General features: G+C 49.3%; 1 protein-coding gene across 2 annotated transcripts in view; it reads right to left on the bottom strand.

The window, feature by feature from the left end:
- Positions 1-23890, bottom strand: part of CDC25C (cell division cycle 25C) — a 291408-nt gene extending 267518 nt beyond the window's left edge. Inside the window, exon 1 of one of the 2 annotated variants that reach the window (XM_078652713.1) lies at positions 23708-23890. The gene's annotated coding sequence lies outside the window, so the exon portion shown is untranslated. The remainder of the gene's footprint in view (positions 1-23707) is intronic. The other variant, XM_078652714.1, reaches the window with a different exon arrangement.
- Positions 23891-25116: the final 1226 nt, after the last annotated feature.

The following is a 25116-nucleotide window of genomic DNA, read 5'->3' as shown; positions in this document are numbered from 1 at the left end:
ACCCTTTCTTCCATCTTCCATCTTCCCTCTCCTTACTTTGCAGCACCCCTTTCAGATAAGGTCATATGTCAATAAGCTTGAAGAGGCCTTTCTTGCAAGTCAGGCAGACTGCCCTAAGGTGGGTCATAGGCCGCTCCCAGTGTTGCAGTATGCCAACCAGCAGTCTTAATGGCCCGTACGGCTAGTGGATTACAGATTCTTCTTGATAAAGGTACTGCCTTTATGGATAGCCTCGAACTGGCCATACATTTATCAAAATCTTATGTTATGGTTCTAGGCCCAGGGTCCACTAGTTCTAAGACTTTCAAGGTGGGCTAGCACACCATGGGTAAAGTGGCCGCCTTTCATTACATGTGGGTTCTTTTTGATGCCAAGAATAACTGAAATACACTGCAGGAGAGGAAAAAAGAGGGGCCGATTAGATCGAGATAGCCTGCTTCGCTCAAAGGCTGGGTTCTTGGTCCACGCAAGTCTTGCTTAAAGTTTATGTGGCTGCGTTTGAGTCACAGGGCAGCAATGAGAGTGAGGTCTGGGGATATGTGAAGACATACTCAATCCAAATAGTAGAAAATAAATCTCTCAAAGATTGGCACAGGTACAGCAATGTACACTGGCTTGGTCTGTACATGCCGAGCTTGGAGTAAAATTTCTTGCTGATCTAGTCACCCTCTACTCTGCTGGGTTAAAGTCTGGACCAGACAGGACCTCAAATTAAACAGATTCATCCTCTCTGAATGCCTGGCTTTAGACTGTGCATCTAGAATCAAATGGATTCCCCTTATTAAAATCGGCATTTATGGCCCTAGGGAGAGTAGATGCCTATCTTACCCCAATTCTTTGAGATCAAATGATTTAAAGATTATAAAGGCACAGTCCTTAGAGTGGGCATTGTCAAATAGAGAAGAAGTAGAAATGTTGAGACATCTAGTGAGGGGTCACAGTAATAAGTCGGGCAAAGATTTAAAACTGCCTTTTTAGCTGCAGCATATAAATAGTGTCTTGGAATATAGCGGGAAAACTCCTGAAAAGTTGTCTTCTATAGTGGAAAATTCACCGCCTATCGTGTTGCTGCAAGAAACCTGGACTTTGGTACATTTCTCACAATAAGATTATTTCATGTTTGTCACTGCAGCAGAGGCCTCAAGAAGAGGACACTCAAAAGGGGGTTTAGCTATCCTATTAAAAGAAGAAATCGACTGGCATCCGGTAGAAATTGAGCTCTTGCTCCCAAATGTGCAATGCATCAGTATTAAGTGCCGGAAAGAAAGAATGGAGCCCATTTCAGACTTATTACTTTTTAACATCAATATTCCGCCTGGGTCTTCAAATGACCCCATCTGTGCAAAAACCTTCATGAAAAATTGAACTAACCCTAGAAGCAAGGGGGTACCCCCGCTGAAAATAGCTGTGGACTTCAATGGAAAAATCTCTAATCTCCTTGTTTAACAACAGGGGTAAATCCCCTCAAGAAATAGCATGTTCAATTCCTACCACCGTTTTCCCGGACAAGATAAAAGCAGATAAACAAGGGAAATTGCTTCCGTCATTCATCAAAGCAATCAATGGCGTTATCTTAAACGGGAGAATTGAAGGAGATATCCCAGCCACATACACTAGATTGGGTTCCTTTAATTCTTCTAGTCTAGATTATCTCCTTTGCAGTTTAGATTTGTTCGCAAAAGTTCAAATATTATCCATTCAGCACACACATGAAAGTAATCATGCAAATTTAACCGCAGGAATTGACATTTTTACACAGTTCACACCCTTGTTGTCTTTACGTACTTTAGAAGGTCGGGCAGTGGGGGGGCGGAGCTAGCTCGCGTCCAAGATGGCCGCTTGAGTCAAGCGCTACCATAACACCATCTGCATATCCTTTAGATATCCGCCATCTACAGGGCATAAACTACCACTGACCGGTTCCTGGACGTCGGAGTCTAGGGCCAACAAGCTCGTGCCACTTCTACCCTCCTGCAAGCTCCCTAAGTGAAGTACGGCACCCCGTTGTTGCGGAGCTGCGTGGGCAGAGATCCCCGGCCTGGATATGCGGCAAGGGGCGGCACGGCCTGTGAGGTTCGGATGCGGGCGAGCTTGACATGATTATGTGGAGGCTCCCTATGCGGTTACCCATCTGATCCCTAAATCTGTGTGGAGCCCCGCAAAAATGCCAGCTGTGATACGGCGATCCTGCGGGGAACCATGTTGAATGGCCTCTGCCCCATGCCTGAAGCTCATAACTACCGGAGTCGCGGCTGACAAATTGGTGCTGCTTGGGTGGCGCTGTCCTCCCCCTACCTTCTGTGTGCTAGGAGCGTGAATTATAGCTGGCCTCTGTGGGGCGCCTGCTGGAGTGGCACGCTGCAGTGCCTCGGACATAGCTGCCTGTCGTACGGTAAGGTGCCGCAACTTTGAGGCTTGGGGACTGTTGTTGTTCCTCGAAGTGGCCCTGCAGGTGGGTGTTTCACCTTGAGAATATCCCTTGTGCCCCGGATCGCCACCTTGCTGCAGGTTCAGGACCTGCCTGACGTGCTCAGAAAGGTGCCTGCTGGCCTGACGCTGGGCACCTGACTTGAGGTCTGCTTACTGGTTCCTTTGACCACCATTTGGTGACTCTAATCCTCACCTCACTACCTAGCTGCTGGGGAGCATATCTGGCAGTGCATGATCTCTTCCTCAGATTTACTTGGGTCTGAGGAGTGTTTATAGTGATTGACCCCGAGTCACGCTTGACCCCATGATTCCGTTGGCAAGTCATATAACTACGAGGACCCACATGTCGATCTAGCCTGGTTGCTGGGGCAGCATCTCCCTGTGGTCCATACTACTGGTGCACCTGCCTGGCTGTTGGCTGCTGGCAGCAGGGGGTAGCTGCAACGTCCTAGGGGCACGCACTGAGGGCTGGAATCTGCGCCAGAGAGAGTACCTGCCGGGTGGTGCTGGTAGCAACCTCCGATTGTGGGAACGCCTAGCTCGCATTTATCGGACGTCCATCGCACAGATTGTGCAGCGGCAGCAGTGGTGTTGTGGTCGCCCTTGAACCGCCACGATCTTTTTGTTTGCCCTCTGGGAGTCCTCAGAAGCCTGGATGGGCAGAGCGGACAGGAAAAAAACAAAGTTGTCGTTCGAACAGAAGAGGTCAAAGTCCCGCGACGCCTCAACTGAAGACGCTGCCAGAATGCAGGACCAGCCGACAGAGGAATTGAGACACGATATCCGTGGCATGCTGGTGGCAATGGAGAAGAGCCAGCAAAGCGGTATCCCATCCCTTGGCACCAAAATGGACGCACTATCCCACAGAATGGACCGCATGGCCGAGAGACTGGATAAACATGCTGAGAGGCTGGACATGTCCGAGCGGAGGCTGGCGGAAGAGGCGCAGACTACCTTAGATACTTATCATAAACAACTGGGCAGGGTGCTACGCGACTTGAAGGATAAAAGAGAAGATTTAGAAGTGCGCTCTCGGTGCTGTAAACTTCGGATCACAGGCCTTCCGGAGACAACGCATACGGGCAACATGGAACTCTTCATAGAGAAGTTTCTGAAAAGGCTGCTGGGCGAGGATTCCTTCTCTGCCATGTTCGTGGTGGAAACAGCCCACCGCTCATTGGGGCCTCGGCCACCCCCTGGAGCACCTCCTTGCCCGATCATAGCTAAACTACTCAACCATCGAGATTGTGACGTGGCACTGAAGCTGGCCAGGGAAAAGCAGCCTTTGGAGTATGAAGGATCCACGATCTCTTTGTTTCAGACTTTACGATACGAGTCCAGGAAGCGCGTTGCCAGTTTGCTCCAATGAAAAAACAACTTTGTGATCTTGGTGTGGATTATGCTGTGTATACCCAGCAAAACTGCGTGTCAACATACAGGGTCGATCACATATCTTCATGGACCCGAAGGCCCTACGGAAGGCGCTGAAAGACTGGTCGAGAGAAACACGTCGCAGCCCGGTGTGGCTACTTCTTGATGAGGCTGCAGGAGGAAGGTTGGAGGAGCAGGACTGATATTGGGATGGCGCCTCTGAGTGATGAGTATAATCAGGGGACTTTGATTGGACAAGAGTGGTTTGACTGCGAGGTCTTGGAGGGGTAGACATGGTTAATTTATCCTGTCTTAAAAGCCTTTGTTGCCTCCGCTGGATGGAGCAGGGACCAAGCGGGGGTGCGGGGGGGAAATGGTTGACGGTCGTAGACTGTGTCCAAACTTTGCAACTGTATAGTAGCATTATTGTGTGGGGGTGGGGTACTTGATGGTCGAGTTTGGCCTTGTTTAAATTACGTGCGAGCAGGTAACGAGGCGGAGGACACAATCACAATGTTGCAGTTTGGGCGACGTAGAGGGTAGGAGGATTCCACTACCCCCATAGATGTACGATATAGTGGAGATGGTGTCTTGGGAAAGGCCTTGGGAGGGCCTGTTCTACATACCTGTCTAACGAGCTACCTCTGCCCACACGTGTTACACACCTGGGATTAATTTTTTGCCTTTGCGGGCTGGGTGGTGGTTCTTTGCTGTTGATGGAAATGAATCGCGACCAAGTTGGGGGTGGTCTGACGTGGGTGGGGGGTTGGTGGGGTTTGGGAAGCACAATGTTATTTCGAAATGTTGTTTTTTATATGTGTGCACATAGAGATAGATACGATTATGCACTACACAGGTCGGGTTGCGGGATATAGCTAGATCAGTGTGATGGTGGTACCTAGCTGCACTAGTGAGAACACAACTGTAGATGCCCTCCGGGCTCTTACATGGAATGTTAGGGGTCTTAACGACCATAGGAAACTAGGTAAGGTGTTGCATTATTTGCACAATCACTCTATAGGCATCGCTTTATTACAGGAAACGCATCTCTCCCTTGACAGTCCCATGCTGTGCACCAGAGGCCTGCGGGGCAATATTCATGCCTCAGGTTTTACCACACATGCTAGAGGGGTGGTTACATGTTATGTTATGTTGTATTTGTTTTTATATAGCGCGCGGCTACTCAAAAAGAGTGTCCCGGCGCTTTAGCAATGAGACCTACGACGAGATAACACAACACAGCAGTAAAAACAAAAAAAGGGGAACCCAATAGAAGAAGAGGAAAAAAAGCCTAAAGATTAAACAACCAGGTCTTTAAACCCTTCCTGAAAGCAAGTAAGCTGGAGGCACCCCGAAGAGTCAGCGGCAGAGAATTCCACAGCTGTGGTGCCAGCAGTCCAAAGGAGCGACCTCCAATGCAAGCTCTTTTTACACGTTGCACCACCGCAAAAAACAGTGACTCCGATCTGAGGGCGCGGGCCGGATGATAAAAGGCAAGTCTCCTTTGGAGGTACTTCGCTCCCCCAGCATGGAGGGCTTAATAGGCCAGAGTCAGTGTCTTAAAGGTGATCCGCTTGCGGATAGGCAGCCAATGTAGGGTCTGCAAAAGACCCGCAGCACTGGCGCGCCTATTTAAGCCGTAAATGGCTCTAGCCGCAGCGTTCTGCACAACCTGTAGCCGCTGCAGCAGGTACTCTGGCAGGCCCAGGTAAAGGACATTAGCATAATCCAGCCTGGACCCGATCAGAGCCTGCACGGTCAATTTCCGGTGTTCTTCCGATAAAAGGGGTAGAAACTTCCTCAGCACCTTGAGGAGGCCAAAGCAGGTACCCGTCACCCCAAGGACCTGGGATCTCATCGTCAGGCCCTTGTCCATCTTGACCCCCAAGTTCTTAGCGACTAAAGATGGACAGGATGGTGGAAACATGTTGATGGGCCACCAAGTTTGCCCGTCAGGATCCGACGCACACCCGAAGAAAAGAACTTCAGACTTCTCAGAGTTGCACTTGAGGCCGCTCAGATGAAACCAACTGAAGACAGCCTCAAGGCAATCCCGGATACTCTCTCCATTAAAATCTCCTCCACTCTTCCAAGAGAAGAGGAGCTGTGTGTCGTCGGCATAGGATACGATCCGGGCCCCAAAAGACTCCGCCAATGCCGCCAAAGGGGTCATAAAGATGTTAAAGAGGGTCGGGCTCAATATAGAGCCCTGCGGGACCCCGACACCCAGTGGCGGCATCACGGCGGAGTCCGGGGAGGCCCAGACCGTTTGTCGGCGGTCGGCTAGAAATGATGAAAACTAGCTGAGCACCGTCCCCCTCAGGCCAATCTCATAGAGCCTAGCGAGAAGGCCCTCATGGGGAACGGTGTCGAAGGCCGCCGACAAGTCCAACATGACCAGCATAGCCTTACCCCCAGAGTCCAGGACCCCTTTGATGTCTTCCGACACCTCCAGGAGCGCTGTCTCTGTGCTGAGGTTTGGGCGGAAGCCGGATTGGGAGGCGTGCAAAATCTCGTGCATTTCCAGGAAATTGGAGAGCACCGTATGTATGTGCTTCTCCAGAATTTTCATAAGAGCTGGCAAGAGAGAAATCGGTCTGTAATTGACCAATGCCTCAGGATCGAGGCCCGGCTTCTTCAGCAGAGGGATGACCATTGCCTGCTTCCATGCTTGCGGAACCAAACCCTGGCTCAGCGAGAGGTTCAAAAGTGGGTTGGCCAACGGATTTAAAACTTCCGCCATTTTTGACATAAACTTAGCTGGGCAGGGGTCCAAAGGCGACCCAGATTTAAGATTGCCCATAAGCACTAAGGAAGCAGAGGCTGAAATGGGGGGGAAGACTGCCAGCATCGGGCCTGATGAAACCGCGAGACACGAGCCATCCTTGATATTAATTGACCCTACAGGTGCTGCCAGATGAAAAGAGTCCTGGATAAGCTTAAGTTAACCCCAGGTCTCCCTTCACTTTAGTGCCTCTGGACTCGGACCCTGATGGCAGATATGTGATATCCAGGTGCCAGGGGAAGGGCTTAGATCTTGTTATTGTAAAAATGTATGGTCCCAATTTTGATTGCCCTGATTTTTTTAAAACACTTGCCACAGCCTCTCATACGTACAGGGAGGAACACTCACTCTAGGTAGGGAATCTTAATTTGGTCAGGAATCCAAATGCTGACCGATCGGGGGGCGGTGAGACGCCTCTCGGCTGCAGCAAGAGAGTTGGAGGGTGCTCTGACACGTTTGGATATGTATGATGTTTGGTGCACGAGATATCCGCACACTGGGGGATATGCACATTATTCGGCTGATCACAACTTACATACCAGAATTGACTATTGGTTAGCGACTGTGCCCCTTTACGATAAGGTTAGGGAATGTAGGGTTCTCCCACGCACTCTGTCCGATCACTCACCCATTTTGGTAACACTGGCTTTCCCCAAGAAGAGTATACCGCCCTGTACTTGGAGATTCCCCCCCTATTCGCTACTTGACTCAGTATTCACAGCCGAGTTGGCCGAAGCCATAGAAACGTTCTTCGCCACTAATGTGGGATCTGTCAAGTCAAGTCAAGTCAATAAATTTATATAGCGCGCTACATACCCAGAGGGTCTCAAGGCGCTTGAAGAGGGGTGGGGAATTACTTCTCGAATATCCAGGTTTTAAGTTGCTTTCTGAATGCTAGGTGGTTTTGAGTGAGGCGGAGGTGCATGGGAAGTGAGTTCCAGGTTTTTGCCGCTAGGTAGGAGAATGATCTTCCTCCCATGGTGGTTTTGTTGATGCGGGGAACAGCAGCGAGGGCTTGGTTGGAAGAGCGCAGCTGGCGGGAGGGGGTGTAGAAGGAAAGACGTGTATTGAGGCATTCAGGTCAAAGTTCGTAAAGAGCTTTGTGTGCGTGGGTGAGGAGGCGGAAAGTTATCCTCTTATTGACGGGGAGCCAGTGGAGGTTTTTCAGGTGACCAGAAATTTGATCTTTACGCGGGATGTCTAATATGAGTCTGGCTGATGTGTTCTGGATGCGTTGGAGTTTTTTCTGAAGTTTTGCGGTGGTACCGGCGTAAAGGGTGTTTCCGTAGTCTAGGCGGCTTGTAACCAGTGCGTGGGTGACCGTTTTTCTGGTTTCGGTGGGGATCCAGCGAAATGTTTTTTTGAGCATGCGAAGAATGTTGAAGCAAGATGAAGAGACGGCATTGACTTGTCTGGTCATCGAGAGTGAGGAATCCAGGATGACGCCCAGGTTCCGTGCGTGATCCGTCGGGATGGGTGCTTTTCCAAGGGCCTCTGGCCACCAAGAGTCGTCCCAGGCGGAGGGGGAGGTACCTAAGATAAGGACTTCTGTTTTGTCTGAATTCAGTTTCAGACGGCTATGCTTCATCCATTCGGCTACCTCTTTCATTCCTTCATGTAGGTTGGTTTTGGCGATGTTTGGGTCTTTGGTGAGTGAGAGGATCAGTTGAGTGTCATCAGCGTAGGAGATGATGTTGAGGTTGTGTTGGCGTGCGATGGTCGCGAGGGGGCTCATGTATACGTTGAAGAGGGTGGGGCTGAGTGAAGATCCCTGTGGCACGCCGCAGATGACTTCAGTGGCCTCTGACTTGAATGGTGGGAGGCGTACTCTCTGAGTTCTTCCGGCAAGGAATGAGGTGATCCATTCCAGTGCTTTTCCTTGGATTCCGATGTTTTTGAGTCGTTGTAACAGGGTGTTATGACAGACTGTGTCGAAGGCTGCGGAGAGGTCGAGGAGGATGAGGGCGACTGTGTCTCCATTGTCCAGTAGAGTTCGGATGTCGTCTGTTGCTGCGATGAGTGCGGTCTCAGTACTGTGTTTGGCTCGGAAGCCGGACTGTGAAGAGTCGAGGGATTTGTTGGCTTCGAGGAAGGCGGCGAGCTGGTTGTTGACAGCTTTCTCGATGATTTTGGCCGGGAATGGAAGGAGTGAGATGGGGCGGTAGTTTTTGAGTTCGGTGGGGGTCAGCTGTGGGTTTTTTCAGAAGGGCGCTGAGTTCGGCGTGTTTCCAACTTTCTGGGAAGGTGCCGGAGTTGAGGGAGCAGTTGATGACGTCTCGGAGGTGTGGTGCTATGATGGGGTTAGCTTTGTTGAAGATGTGGTGAGGGCATGGGTCTGTGGGGGATCCTGAGTGGATGGAGTTCATCAGGCGGATGGTGTCCTCAGTGGAGATTGCGTTCCAGTCATTAAGGATGTTCAAGGGGGGTGAAGGTACGGCAGAGGGTTGGGTGGGTTGGTCTTCGGGTTGGTTGTCGAAGCTGTTGTGGATGTCTGCGATTTTGTCGTGGAAGAACGAAGCTAGGGAGTCGCAAAGGGTTTGAGAGGGGGTGATGTCGTTGGAGTTGGTAGTGGGGTTGGTAAACTCTTTGACGATGTTGAATAATTCCTTGCTGTTGTGGGCGTTTTTGTCTAGTCGGTCTTTGAATGCGGTTTTCTTGGCAGTCCGGATCAATTGGTGGTGTATGCGGGTGGCGTTTTTGAAGGCGTCCCTGGTGTTGGTGTTTGGGTCTTTTTTCCAAGCCTTCTCAAGGGAGCGACAGAGTTTCTTGGATTTTTTAAGATCATCGTTGAACCAGGGGGCGTTTTTGCTGCCTAGTTTAATTTGACGTTTTTTCAAAGGTGCTAGGTTGTCGGCTGTGTTGGTTAGCCATTGAGTGAGGTTAATGGCTGCTTGGTTAGGGTTCGATGAGTGGGCAGGGGGGTTTTGAAGAAGCGATGAGGAGATCTGGTCGATGGTGATTTTGTTCCAGTTTCTTCGTAGGGTAGGTTGAGGATGGTTGTGGTCTTATTGTAAACAAAGTGAACGCAGCTGTGGTCCGTCCATTGGAGAACTGTGGTGTGACTGAAGGAAATATGTTTGCTGGAGGTGAAGATAGGGTCGAGTGTGTGTCCTGCGTGGTGTGTGGGGGTATTAACAAGTTGTTTGAGTCCGAGGTTGGCGAGGTTGTCCAGAAGAGTGGTGGTGTTGTTGTCGTTGCTCTTTTCCAGGTGAAAATTGAGGTCTCCCAGTAGAATGTAGTCCTCGGAGGGGAGGGCGTGTGGGGTAATGAAATCAGTGATGTCTTCAGTGAATTATGCACGGGGTCCTGGTGGCCTGTAGAGGAGGGTGCCTCTGAGTGTGGTCTTTGGGTCGGTGTGGATCTGGAAGTGAAGGTGTTCGGCGCTAGAGAGGTTGACGTCCGAGCTGGTTGAGATGCGGATGGAGTTCTTATGGACGATGGCGATGCCTCCTCCTGTTTGGTTGATGCGATCTTTTCGGATGATCTTGTAGCCTTCCGGGATGGCTATGGTGATGTCTGGGGCTGAAGAGGCGTTCATCCAAGTTTCTGTTAGGAAGGCGACGTCCGGAGAGATGGTGTCTAGTAGATTCCAAAGGTTGATGGCGTGGCTGTGGACCGATCGGGTGTTGAGAAGGATGCATTTTAGGTGGTTGGCGTCAGATCTATGTTTGGTGTTAGTGGATGAGGGATTGGTTTTTGTGCAGTCAAACTTGCAGGAGTTGCATATGAAGGGTCCATGGGTGTGTCCAGGTGCGGCTTGGGCGCAGTCGGCCGGGGTTTAGTGCAAGGAGGGAGGAGGAATCGTATGTAATGCGGGTGGGCTGGGACTTAAGGGAGCCAGGGGGTCTGGCGCTGGGCGCGGTCCAGGCGCGGACGGGCGTAGACGGGCTTACCTTTAGCGCACCTTCGGCGCGACCGCTGCGCGTGGACGCTGCACGTAGGACCATCCGTACTTAAATGGTTAGTGGGGGGGCGGAGCATGGGAGGGTCGGCTGGGAGGCGGGAGCGGGGAGGAGACACGGGGCCCAGGTAAACACACAACAACAGCAAGATGGCGGTGGGGTATCCTAATACAAAGCAGGGGCACAGTTGCCGGTCAAAATGCCAATAAACTGCACGAGCGCTGATTAATTAATTATATTATCGTAATGCGGCAGCAATGAATAATAGACAGGTATGCCAATAAACAGCACGAGCGCTGATTAATTAATTATATTATCGTAATGCAGCAACAAAGAGTAATGAATGATAGACGGTATATAAATATCGATACCAGGCGCAATGCTGTCGTAGAGGCGCTCTCTCGGGACAGGCAGGGATCGAGGGGGAGCGAGTGGGAGCGACCGCTGACCAGAAGATCCAGACGGATCTGTGGACAGCTTTCAAGTGATATGGGAAACCTTTATGGTCTACATTCGAGGTATTGCTATGTCTAAGCACTCGGAGGTCCTCCGGGATATACGACTGCAGCTGGCGAATTTGGAACAGGCGCTGGGAGTATTAGATCAGAGACAACAGGTGCAGGCGGACGACTCACTGTCATCCGAAATAAAGACACTCCTGGAAGAATACCACGACAGCGGATGCTTAACTTAAACATCTAGGTAAATGCGCGAGGTTGTATGGGGAGGGGGGAGCGACCGGGCTCGGTACTGGCTCGGGTGCTACGGAGGCGTCGCAGTAAGACTCGGGTTACAGAACTTAAATCTGCAGAGGGGGAGGTGCTCATGAATGAGACTGATATAGCTGATCGTTTCAGAAGTTATTATGCTAACTTGTATACTACTCGCTCTTCTGGGTCAGATGAAGAAATCTTGGATTATCTTTCCCATATCAAACTCCCCTTTCTCACTAATAAGCATCGTGAGTACTTGATGAGGCCCATAGAATAGGAGGAGATATTAATGGCCATAGGGGGCATGCGATCTGGTAGTGCTCCTGGAGTGGACGGCCTCACTGTGGCCTTTTACAAAGCTTTCCTTGACATTCTACTAAAGCACCTATGACGACATGTGCGTAACTGGTACTATGCCTCCCACAATGAGAGAGGCCTGGTAAACCACCTGAGGAATGCGGATCGTACCGACCGCTCTCTTTACTAAACGTTGACACTAAAATGCTTGCTGAAATTATTGCGAATCAGCTGGTCCCATTTGCTCAGACTCTGGTCTCCCCTGAACAAGCCGGGTTCATTCCAGACAGAAATCGCATTTATAACTTACGCACGGTATTCGGTGTCTTACAACACACTCTGCAAGACGTTCGCGGTCTTTCTTGATATGGAGATGGCCTTCGACTCGGTCGAGTGGCCTTTTATGCGCCCCGGATAAGTCAGGGCCTGGTTTTTCTCCGGTTGATCGGAGTGCTGTATCACCGCCCCTCTGCCAGAATCAAGATTGGGGATCTGTTGACAGATGCAATTGCCATTACCAGAGGGACAAGGCAGGTGTGTCGGTTGTCCCGTGTTGTACGCTTTGGTTGCTGAACCATTGGCCTATGCCTTATGAGAATACCATTGCCATAAGGGCATCAGGTTCCCGAATCATGACAATTGTGTCTACCTATGCAGACGACGCATTGTTGTATGTCCGAGATCCGGAATGTAACCTTTGTTTGGTCTTACGGGAAGTTGTGCATTTTGGCGCTCTCTGGGGCCTGCGGGTCAATTGGCACAAGTCTGTTGCAGTCCCACTCACGACTCTTCATGACCCAGACTACCCATTACAGTGGTTCACAGACTCGATCCACTACCTGGGTATTCAGGTACACCCGGATTCTGAGGTTGTATTCCGAGAAAACTATGGTGTTGCCGTTAGGCTTGAAGACAACGTGGAAAATTGGATTAAGCTCCCTCTGTCTTTGCTGGGTAGAATCTCTATTATGAAAATGGTGGTGTTATCGAGGTTTCTGTTTTTATTTTTGAATATCCCTATGGTGTTGGCCAGCATCTTTTTCAACTGGGTCACCACGTTATTAATCAGATTAGCCTGGGAGGGCACACAAGCTAGAGTCAGTTGGCGGACTCAGACGCTGCCATATCACATGGGGGGGGGACTCGGTGCCCCGGATCTACAACTGTATTATAGGGCTGCGCAGGGTGCTCACGCCTATCAATGGATACATGGTCCGCTAGAAGCCCCGCATCATTGCATTGACGAGCTCATTGCTGAACCGCTGCCACTACCAACCCTGATGTTTGAAGACGCCGACCGCCGTACAGGCATATTAGATTCCATTAATGCGACTTGACATGCTTGGCACTCACTGGTGCAGCTTCAGGCTGGGGCGCTTCTGTATTCACTAGCCATGCCTCTTGATTGGCTATGCTGGTTGCCGCCCTGCAGGGATAGGGGTATTCTTCGGGCTTTGAGTTCGCTGAACATTTCGACTGCTGGCGATCTTTTCCTGGATGGTGTGGTCAAAAAGTAGGAGGACCTTGAACACCAGGAGCTCCATTGCACTACGCTGCAGCACTTTCAGTTCCACAGGACGAGGCATGCATTTCTTGACATATATGGGGAGGATCTTTTGGAACCTCCTGAGGTCATGGAACTGACTTATGTTATTAAAGCCAAATCCCACTGCAAAATTGTCTCCAATATATATATAGAATTGCTATGTCCCACAGGGCTAACCAGTTTTCTAGGGCCATACTGGATTGGCAGCGAGACTTGCAACAACCAATTGATGATGCTATGTGGGCTTATTGCTACACCAGCACCCGTCGCTTTTCCTAAACTGCAAGTATAGGTTGATTCACTTCAAATATCTAAACAGGACACATTACTCTCCGGAGCGGCTACATAGATACGGCCTGAGGGACAACCCTGCCTGTGAAAGATGCTCCGAGCAAAATGCGGACTTCCTACATTTAGCCTGGTTGTGTCCGGGGGTCCACAAATTCTGGGAATTGTTTTTTGGTGAGCTGGGGAAGGTATCAGACTTAATGCTTCCGCTTGACCCTGCATTAGCCTTGCTGGGTTACTGCCACAAATTCCCAAAAGAAGGATGCAGACTGATGGATATGGGACTTCTCCTAGCAAAACGTAGAGTAGCGATTAACTGGCTTCGCAGCCCTACCCCCACTATGACGCAGTGGTCACATGATATGCTCTATTGCATCATGCAAGCGGAAACCTTTAGTGAGCTCCTTCCTCCCCGAAGTCGCCGCAAAAAAGTTGGGGCTTTAAACAACGTACATTACTTCTCGAGGGACTGAACAACCTGGTCCAGAACAAAACATGCAGGAATACAACACTCTTACTCCGGCTAGTTGATTCCACTAACACCGTCGAATAGGCTGACGCTGGGACATCCGGATGGGGGACCCATATACATATGATGCTGTAGTTGAGCTCTGGAGAGGCCATATGAGTAGATATCACACTCACCTGTGTGGGTTGGGTCACTTGCCACTACAAATGTGCTTTTTATTTTTGCAGGCTGATCTATGGGTACTATCACATTTAAATGTACATTTTTTGCACATTACACTGCTAACAAATGTATCTCCACGCTTCCTGTATGTTATGTGCAAGTTTCTATAAATAAAATAATTTAAAAAATAAAAAGGTCGAGCAGTTATAAATCAAAATACAGGAAGAATGTATTGAAACTCCAAAGCAATCAATAAAATAAACTCCATTATTTCTCTTCATCTGCCACCCTTTTTAAATAGTGAAGACGATCCCATCTCCAGATATGAAAACACAATAAATTCAGTATTAACTTCCCTTGAAGTAAATACAATAAGACGACAAAATAGCAAAATTCATCAAAAAGGAAAAACAAACTGACCTTTCTCGACAATTAAATAAATTGACCAGAATGCAATTTCGATCTTTCTGTGCCGCAAGACCAGGAGAACTAAGAAAGTTGAAAAAAAACCTCCAACGAAAAAAAGAGAAAGGTAAGCAAGACCAAAGAGATAGAATCTGGGTCGACATCCGAATCGCAGTAAAACACAGAAACAATAAAACATTCGGGAACATAATTGCCGCTCAAATGGGGATAAAAAAAAAGTCAGCCCAAGCAACTCCAGTATCATCCTCTGAATGGGAAAAGCACATCCTCAGACTTAATTTACCTAATCCCCAAAACAAGGTTTCCCCTGGCCAGTGTTCCATACAGAAGGGCCAATCCGCGAAGGGCTTATTAAAAATGTCAGTTACACAGATCTCTACTTTCATAAACTCAGCTAGGACATCTGTAGTGTTGGGTCGGTAAAATATCCCAATCAAAGTCCTACAAAAAATACAGACGACTGGAGTAAATTCCTAGCTCCACTCTTCCAACACTGTTTTAAGTGTGGGAAAATACCAAAATCTTGGCGGGGGAATATAGTGGTTCCTCTCCTAAAAAAAGGCTCAAGATGGAATCCGTCAAACTATAGACAAATAGGCCTCCATGATGCCACCGGATCTCCACAGCTTGAGCTTTGGCACATCTAAAAGACTGGGCCTTTTCGAATAATGTGATCCCTATGACACAGGCCTGATTCCACCCAAAACACTCAAATTTGGATAACATTGCCATTCTTCAGACTGTCCTAGATAAATATGTTAAACTCACAAATATTATACTGTGCATTTGTCGACTTTTCAACCGCTTTCAATAGCGTGGACAGACAGACGTTACGGAGAAAACTCGAATGTTTAGGGATTCCCACAGATCTTCTTACTGTAATTATCTCCCTGCACACTGCAACATGGTGTAGAGTTCAAATGGGGGGAGAAAAGTGCTTAACCAATCCAATTCCTACAATGAATGGCTTGAAACGGGGATGCCTACTAGCACTCATGTTATTTTCCATCTACTTAAGTGACATACTGGGGCACTTTTCCTTAATTAAGAATTCTCCCCAAAAATTAGCACAGCTTGATATCCACTGCTTAATGTATGCTTACGATATTGTCATACACTATCGTACCCCAATTGGTTTTCAAATAAATTTAAATGAATATTACCTTTTAGTGGAAGAAGGAAATCTCTACCTTTCACATTGTCACTGGGAGGTAACACAATTGAGACAGTGAAAGAGTATATTTACTTGGGCCGTATCTTTACGAAGAACTTACAAGACACTCCTCATCTGCAACATCAGGGCGAAAGGCAGATTCCCACGTGGGGTCACTACAGAGATTTTATGGCTCAACGGGCAATAGACAATTCAAACCTTTGCTGGAGGTCTATGGCATGAAAATCCCACGGATCTTATCTTACACCATGGAACATACACAAATTAAAACATGGCAATCAAAAGTAAAGGAAAGGTTTATCCTTCTGTAACGGGGCAATGCGGAGCGACAACGTGGGGTGGTGGACTCCCGGCAATGACCCCGTACTACCTCCTTCATTGCAGACAGGCACCTGGTACACCGAACAGGACGACCTCGAAGATGAAGAACACGGCGCCTTTAATTGGGAATACAAGGAGGAGGAAGCCCCGCCTTCGTTGTACGTCAGGGACGCCGGATTGGATAAACACCAGGAAGTGATGTACGTGGCGTGTGACATCACCCAGGAGGAGAAGGCGAGGAGGGTTGTCGGAGAGCGGAGGAGAGAACGACCGAGCCAAGAAGAAGTGCAGCGAGAAGAAGGAGAAGCGACCCACGGAGAGCCAGGAGGCCAACGACCCCGTGAGCCGCCGTGCCACTCTCCCGGGGGAGGAGCGTGGCTATCCCAGGTACGGGAGCGTATGGCAGCGTGGGTGGGCAAGCGAGTGTGAATAGTGTACAAAGCCCAGTGTTTGACCCCCTCGTCTCCCCCTCCTCTCGTTTCCTTATCCCCGCGTATATTCCTCACTTTCTGTCCAGACCCGTCACTCTACACCCTGCATAGCTGTACAGATATTCACCGGTGACCCCCTCCAGCCACTGCACATGGTCCCAAGGGCATACCCCAGTAGACGGTAATACTAACGGCTCCCTCTCTGTTGGTTTTCCTTGCATGGGTCCCCGGAGCTCAGAGATTCGTCAGCCCGACCAGACCAGAGAGAGTGCAGTCACCGGAGACGTCATACCTGACCCGTCCAACACCCGAACGCCACAACGGATCCCAGCCAGTTTGCAAAGGAGAGACTCACGCTCAGAACCAGGAAGACTTTGATGTTACCCCAGAGACGTTTAATTCCAATAAAGCCTTCTTTACCCTCTCGACCCGGTCTTCCTCTCGTTCCTGTCCCGCAGCCTGGTATAGTGGACATCCCAGAACCCCAAGCCCAGGTTACAGTGGTGTCAGAAGTGGGATCTACTCCCTCAGAACTCGACCCGAAAATGGAACAAGTCATCCAGACATTGATAGAAGGCCAACAGAAATTGGAATGGGCCGTCAACCAACAAATAAGCACCGCGGACGCAGACAGAGCGCTCTTCCGCAGCACCATGACGCAGCAAATGGATAATCTACACAAAGTGGTGCAGTCTCCAGGGGCCCCCGTGGCGCTCGATAGAAGGCCCACAGGACCCCAGCCATCTGGTGTGGCCCTACAAAAAGTACGTCGTAGGAGAAGATCCAGACGCCTTTCTTGTCAATTTTGAAAGAGCAGCCCGCGCCTGTGGTTGGCCGGAGGAGAAATGGCCCTTCTTCCTAGCGCCCTTGTTGACGGGCGAAGCCCAGACAGCCTACCAGGTTGCGAACCATGCGGGCACATCCACGTACAACGAGATCAAGGGGGTGATCCTGGACCACCTGGGAATGGATGCAGAGGCATACCGCCTCAGGTTTCGGAAGGAGAAAGGAGTCCAGGGGGAAAACCCGAAAACCCTGTATTTGCGACTCAAAATGGCAGCTGAAAAGTGGCTGAGACCAGACATAAGGAATAAAGAAGACGTGATGACGAGCATAGTCCTTGAACAGTTCATGGAGGCGCTCCCCTATGGTACTCAACGGTGGCTGAGACAACATCCTGGACTGACGGCTTCTCAGGCGATTGAGATGGCGTCCAACTATACGAGGGCAGCACCGAGATCCTTCCCGTGGGACACCGATAAACCCACAAAGACTCCAACCCCTCTCGTCAAGACAGAAAAAAAGAAGGCCGTCTATGAACCCCCGAAGCCCCGGCCTTTCCGCCCGGATGTGACCCCGTTGAAAGGACCCCAGTGTTTCGAATGTGGGGAGTGGGGCCATATAGCACGGTTATGCCCCCGGAAAAAAAACAGTGAGGAGCCCATGGAAGTCGGATATATACCAAAAGCCGTGATGTACTCCGCAGAATTGGGACCTTCTTATTACGTAAGGGTGCGGGTGAACCACGTCATGGTGAAAGCCCTCCTCGATTCAGGGTGTAGACAGTTATAAGGGAAAGACTACTAGAACCCTCTCAGATAGGGAAAGAAGGGGAGGTACACATACGGTGTGTTCACGGGGACGTCAAGAGCTATCCCGTTGCACGTATCACTATTCACCCCATAGGGAGGGAACCATGCACTGTGAGAGTAGGGGTACTAGGGTCCCTGCCCGAAGAATTGATTCTGGGGGTTGACAATCCGCAGTTCCTGGCCCTGTTCAAAAGAGAGCTAGAGAAACAACCAGCCGGGGTATACTTGTCCGCCGAACCATGGGTTCTAGACAAGGGATTCCGATTTGCTCAAGCGAACGACCCTACCCTCTTGAATGCGTGGGAAGCCGCCCATCTGGCACTAACAACAGACAGCACGATAAGGTACCCCAGGTTTCGCACAGTGAATGACCTGCTATACCGCGAAGGAAAGGAGGGAGACCAGAGTCAACTGGTGGTGCCTAAAGATTTCAGAGAACAGATACTGTTCTACGCCCATACCCACCTGACAGCAGGGCACAGCGGGGCGAAAAGACCACCCAAAACATCCTACGGTTGTTTTTCTGGCCTGGCATATATAAAGAGACGGAGGCATATTGTCAACACTGTGAGGTGTGTCAGCGGAAAAACCTGACTAAACCCCCATCAGTACCATTACAGCCCCTACCCATTATCGGCAATCCATGGGAACGTGTGGGTATGGACCTCATCGGGCCATTACCACGCACCTCCCGAGGACATGCCTATGCCCTAGTGGTGGTGGACTATTCCACCAGATTTCCCGAGGCGTTTCCATTAAGCTCCCCAACCACCAAGAACATAGCTGAGAAGCTGGTTGAATTATTTTCACGAGTAGGGTTTCCCCGGGAAATCCTAACGGATCAAGGGACGCCCTTTGTGTCTCGGATGATGAGGGAGGTTTGTAAGACTCTGGATCTCCATCACATCCGCACTTCAGCATATCACCCCCAAACAGACGGGCTGGTGGAAAGATATAACAGGACACTCAAGAACACCCTAAAAAAACTGTTGAGTGCCGAAAACAAAGACTGGGACAAAATGCTCCCGTTAGCTCTTTATGTGGTAAGGGCACAGGTCCAGAGCAGCCTCGGTTATTCGCCCTTCGAACTCCTGTATGGCCGACAACCGCGGTCCCTTCTAGAGATAACCAGAGAGACATGGGAAAGAGAGGAGGCTACTGAGCAACGGTCTCTGCTGGAGTACACCCAGCAGTTAAGGTCTCGTTTAGGCAAGTTGCGTGATCTGGCCTATTCGAACCTACAGTCGGCCCAACACCACCAAAAGAGTAACTACGATAAAGGGAAACGATGGAGAACTCTGAACAGAGGGGACTGGGCTTTGGTATTGCTCCCGTCTACTACGCAAAAATTCAGGAGTGAGTGGAAGGGTCCGTACCAAGTGCTTGAGAAGTTCGGCAACACCACTTATAGGTTGCGTATGTCACCCAACCGCAAGCAGACCTTCCATATAAATCTCCTGAAAAAGTGGTTAGGACCAGCACACAGAACGACTAATCTGGTGCTACCAGAAAGCAGCACCGAGTCAACCCTGGGCTCCCTACCCATCAACCCAGAGCTCATAGACTCGGAAAAACAGGAGTTGCTTGACGAACTCCGCCGGTATTCGCATCTGTTTTCGGATACACCAGGGTGCACCCACCTAGCAGAACATGAGATACAAACAGACGAAGGGCGGATGGTAAAACAAAGAGCATATCGCATACCTGCCGCAAAAAGGGCGGATGTACGTCAGGAAGTAGCAAGCATGTTGAAACTAGGGGTCATCCGACCATCAAAGAGCAGCTGGTCATCCCCCATTGTTATGGTCCCCAAACCGGATGGGTCCACCCGGTTTTGTATGGACTTCAGGGCACTGAACGCCATTTCCACGTTCGATGCTTTTCCCATACCCCGGGTGGACGAATTAATTGAACGAATAGGGGAGGCCAAATACATAACGACTCTGGACCTGACGAAAGGTTATTGGCAGGTACCCCTGAGGGAGGAGGACCGCCACAAAACCGCATTTGCCACAGAGGACGGTCTTTTCGAATTCAATGTCCTTCCGTTCGGCCTCCACGGGGCACCTGCCACGTTCCAAAGACTCATGAATACAGTGTTGGCACCCCATAGGAGATACAGTTCGGTATACCTAGACGACATCGTCATCTTCAGTCACACCTGGAAAGAGCACCTAGACCACCTAACGAACGTACTGGCATCTCTGGGTGATGCCAGGTTGCATGTCAATGCCAAGAAATCAAGAGCGGCTTACTCCAAGGTTAAATACCTCGGGTTCATGTTGGGAGACGGGGCGATTGCACCCCAGGAGGAGAAAATCAAAGCAATTACAGAGACACCTTTTCCTTCCACTAAAAGGGAGCTCAGGGCGTTCCTGGGCCTTATGGGCTACTATCGTCGGTTTATTAAAAACTTCGCCGAGATAGCAAACCCCCTGACCAATCTCCTGCAGAAAAACGTGAGAAATGCCCTACCACGTCCTCCCTCCGATGCAGCCAGGAAGGCCTTCCTTCAACTGAAGAAAGCCATAACCACCAGCCCAGTGCTTATGCCCCCTGACTTCGGAAAACCCTTTTCCCTTGCGACAGACGCTTCCGAGTCAGGTATCGGTGCAGTACTTTCCCAGGTGGGAGATGACAACGCAGAGCACCCCATATTGTACATTAGCCGGAAACTACATCCACGGGAGCAGAAGTATCCCACCGTGGAAAAGGAGTGCCTTGCTATTCGGTGGGCTATAGACAAGTTGAGATACTACCTGGAAGGGAGGGCGTTCACTCTCTACTCCGATCATGCCCCTTTACAGTGGATGCACAGGAACAGGACACAGAATGCCCGCGTCCTGCGATGGTTTTTGTTTCTTCAACCCTTTGCGTTTACGGTGGTGCACCGCAAGGGGAGGGACAATGGGAATGCTGATTTCCTTTCTCGCATGCCCCTTCTCCCCGATCGGGAGAATCCAGGGGGGGAGGAATGTAACGGGGCAAGGCGGAGCGACAACGTGGGGTGGTGGACTCCCGGCAATGACCCCGTACTACCTCCTTCATTGCAGACAGACACCTGGTACACCGAACAGGACGACCTCGAAGATGAAGAACACGGCGCCTTTAATTGGGAATACAAGGAGGAGGAAGCCCCGCCTTCGTTGTACGTCAGGGACGCCGGATTGGATAAACACCAGGAAGTGATGTACGTGGCGTGTGACATCACCAAGGAGGAGAAGGCGAGGAGGGTTGTCGGAGAGCGGAGGAGAGAACGACCGAGCCAAGAAGAAGTGCAGCGAGAAGAAGGAGAAGCGACCCACGGACAGCCAGGAGGCCAACGACCCCGTGAGCCGCCGTGCCACTCTCCCGGGGGAGGAGCGTGGCTATCCCAGGTACGGGAGCGTATGGCAGCGTGGGTGGGCAAGCGAGTGTGAATAGTGTACAAAGCCCCGTGTTTGACCCCCTCGTCTCCCCCTCCTCTCGTTTCCTTATCCCCGCGTATATTCCTCACTTTCTGTCCAGACCCGTCACTCTACACCCTGCATAGCTGTACAGATATTCACCGGTGACCCCCTCCAGCCACTGCACATGGTCCCAAGGGCATACCCCAGTAGACGGTAATACTAACGGCTCCCTCTCTGTTGGTTTTCCTTGCATGGGTCCCCGGAGCTCAGAGATTCGTCAGCCCGACCAGACCAGAGAGAGTGCAGTCACCGGAGACGTCATACCTGACCCGTCCAACACCCGAACGCCACAACGGATCCCAGCCAGTTTGCAAAGGAGAGACTCACGCTCAGAACCAGGAAGACTTTGATGTTACCCCAGAGACGTTTAATTCCAATAAAGCCTTCTTTACCCTCTCGACCCGGTCTTCCTCTCGTTCCTGTCCCGCAGCCTGGTATAGTGGACATCCCAGAACCCCAAGCCCAGGTTACAGCTTCGGAAATTGTTAAAAGTATCTCAATCCATCCCTGTTCAAGCTCTACGCCTGGAGCTCTCTCTAACGAGCATACTTGCTCGAGTTGTCACCAATATCATAAAGTGGGCCTATAATCTCTTTCATGCAGCTCTAGACACATTAAGACATATTAAAATTGGAAACCTTAAGAGATGACGCGTCCCAGTACACCTTCAATAGGAACCTCTAAAAAGCCCTTGAGGTGTCACAATGCACTGTTGCACTTCTGCAGGCCAGGTCTCCAGGGCACTTGAAGCTCTTGTTAAAACATAGGACTCCAAGAATAAGCTATGAAATGGACAAAGAATATTGTATCCAATTAAATATTACAAAACTTTCTCGGAAAACATAGTATTTAAAACCTCTGAACAATATTTACAATTTCAATTAGAGCACAGTGTAAGGCGCTGCATCCTTTTGAGATTGGGAATTCTCCCTTTAAAAACATTTACAGCTAGATGGGATGCCACAAACAATTCTTTAGGTAAATGTGACTTGTGCAATGGTGGCCCACAAGATTTCTATCGTGTATTACAAATTTGTCCTACCCGATACTGGTAGAGGCTTGGCATCGATATATAAAGCCAATCTAATTAAGATATAATGCTATTTTAGCACAAGATCTAATCACGGTGTGCCAGTCTTCCCCAAATGAATTTGTCTATTACAACTTGTTCAAGTATTTAAAGAGCTTCTTAAAGTTATTTTGAAGAAAAAGTGCTCAAATCTAATAGTTTTAACTATCCTAAGCGGTTCATGCGGACCACAGACTATTATTACTTGTTGACCGTAGTTGAGGTCTGAATCAAATAAAATTACTTGTATTTGTAGTGAGGGGCCACTGCTCTTAAAGTCTGTACATGGAATGGAGCAGTACTTGGTGCAGGTTACCAGTAGGCATGCGCGATTTGTCTTGGCCAGGTTTCATTTCAATCAAATTCATCCCTTCCTGGCCTCCCCAACTGGCTGGGTGCACTCGGAGTAGGTTGCCGTGCGGCTGCGACAATAGGTTTCCGCAGGGCACCTTACACCTAGTCATGTTTTTTACTCACTTCAGTAAACGCAGAAATAGGTTCCTGCTACCAATGCTGAGGTCCCTGCACTTTAACCGAGTACGCCTTGCTCTTAAGTATATACAGTTGCTCCCCAATCAATGTGTTTCAATTGCTGTATCGAGCTTTCTATAGGCAGCCTGGACATCCGGACGCTCAAAGTCTGACTGATGATTTTGTGTATATAGCTGATATCAAACTTTTAATTCTGTTTCTATCCTGCATTTTATGATGATGTTTTTATACAATGTTATGTCTATTTTATTGTAATGTATGCCACACTATAATGGTAGCTTTGCTTAACCGAATAAAGATGTATGATGATGAAATCCCTGAATGCTTTGTTTTTGGGGCAGTCTGTAGGGGTATAAATATTTTCTATCTTGCCTTTGCCATCTTTCTCTCCTCCAAGCAGTAAATGAAGCCCCACACTCCAGGTGTTTACCTCTGCTTTCTGGACCATGCAGCAGGCCTGACCTTGCAATTATAAAACTGAAAGTCTCAGAATCCACAGAAACCCTGAGTGAACGAACTCCTGCACAAGGGAATCTCCTTTCCCTCTTCCATGTGGTAACCACACGTTCACAACTCGAACTGTGCTCACGCTGTGAAACGCTGGTAATTTGGACTTTAACAACAGTCTGCGTTATAGGTCTTTAAATTTGCCAGTGACGTTTTGCTTTTATCTGAGAGATTGGCGTATGTGGCAAACTTTACTTCAGTCTATGTCAGTGGTCTCTTACGTAAATTATGGTCACACGCTCTGAGCTTTAGACACTCGCCTGTTATATTATTTCAAACTTACCGTCCTCTCCCCTTTATTCCGTCTTGACTCGCTTTACTTTGCGACACCCACACTCAAAGAAGGTCTACGTGCTCCCACGACTCTTCGCCCAGTCCTGTTCTCTGCCTAAAAAGTAGATTTAAAATCCTCCACTTGAGAACCGGCGAATCACGACGCACGCTACACAGTAACCCAGACGCACGTAGAGAAAATTCAACCAATGACACCTATCAACCAATCAGCACTCAGTTCTCGGACACCTTCCAATCAGGGTGAGAAGGATACTACAATGACTGGGCAAATGAAGCGCCATTCAAAATCAACCACAGTAAATTGGTTACTCACACAAAATCCCGCCCATTTACAGCAGCTGACCGGAAATATTTGTTCCTTTGCCGTCAATCTTAGTGCTTTAGTCAAGCACTGGTACGTGTAAGGGTCTCACATTCCCGGTTATCTGACAGCTAATGTCGAGGAAGGACGGACGGGGCAAATCAAGAAGCCATGTTTTCCTGAGCAGGTTCTTGATTGAAAAGAGGCTGGTTTGTCGGTGGACCATTCGTTAATTAAACTATGGTAATAGCCAGCTGGCCTATGAATCGATAGACTTGAACATCAGGTCCGCGCGGTGTAAATGCCACAATTGCCTCGTTTTTTTTTACATTTTATTTTTGTTATTTTATATAGCGCCGACGTGGCGTACGGACATCAGACCGCTTTAGAATTGGACCAAAACAATCACATCGTGAATACCATAATGGAAAGCTGGAAATCGGGAGTACATGGTAGGAAGGAAGTACATGAGTAAAGTTCATGCAGGGGTATATTTGAGATAGAACTTCAGGCAAATTAAAGCATACATTGAAGAGCTGGAGGGCAAAGAGGAATTAACTCAAGTGCCTTAAGAGAAGAGCGTTGAGCTTTTTTTGAATGTTGAAAGGCTTGTGGTCAATCGGAGGGTTCGAGTGAGAAAGTTCCAAATTCTTGCAGTACTTCTGGAGAATGATTGATTCATGAATCACTCTCGAATGAATGCGGGAGGCTCAAGGAGAAGTGAGTGCAGTGCTTTGTAAGAAGTGCATGCGGTTTTAAATGTGGCTTTCACCGCTACAGGGTGTCCCTTGAAAGTTAGCAGGATAGAAGTTATTGGATTTTTTGGGGGATTTTTTTGGGGGTGACCAGTCACAAAGCATGCCGCAGCATGTATGACTGCTCGGAGCGGACATAGTTCAACTTTGGAGATGCTTGAGATTAGTGCGTTCCATAGTGCCGTCTGGAAAGACCAGCACCCAAACAACTGATTTTAGGTCCTAGTCTGGGGTGAGTGGCTTGATTGCCCAGAACAGCCTTAGCGGGATCTGGGCACTCTTTGTCATGGCTGCGCTATGACTGGTGGTTGAGATGGCTGTCGAGGGTAAAACCAAGTGACT

Source organism: Lissotriton helveticus, chromosome 7 (assembly GCF_964261635.1).
Source record: "Lissotriton helveticus chromosome 7, aLisHel1.1, whole genome shotgun sequence".
In the NCBI taxonomy this organism is placed as follows: Eukaryota; Metazoa; Chordata; class Amphibia; order Caudata; family Salamandridae; genus Lissotriton; species Lissotriton helveticus.
The sequence above is the reverse complement of the archived record's forward strand: the minus strand, read 5'-3'. Positions and strand labels throughout refer to the sequence as shown.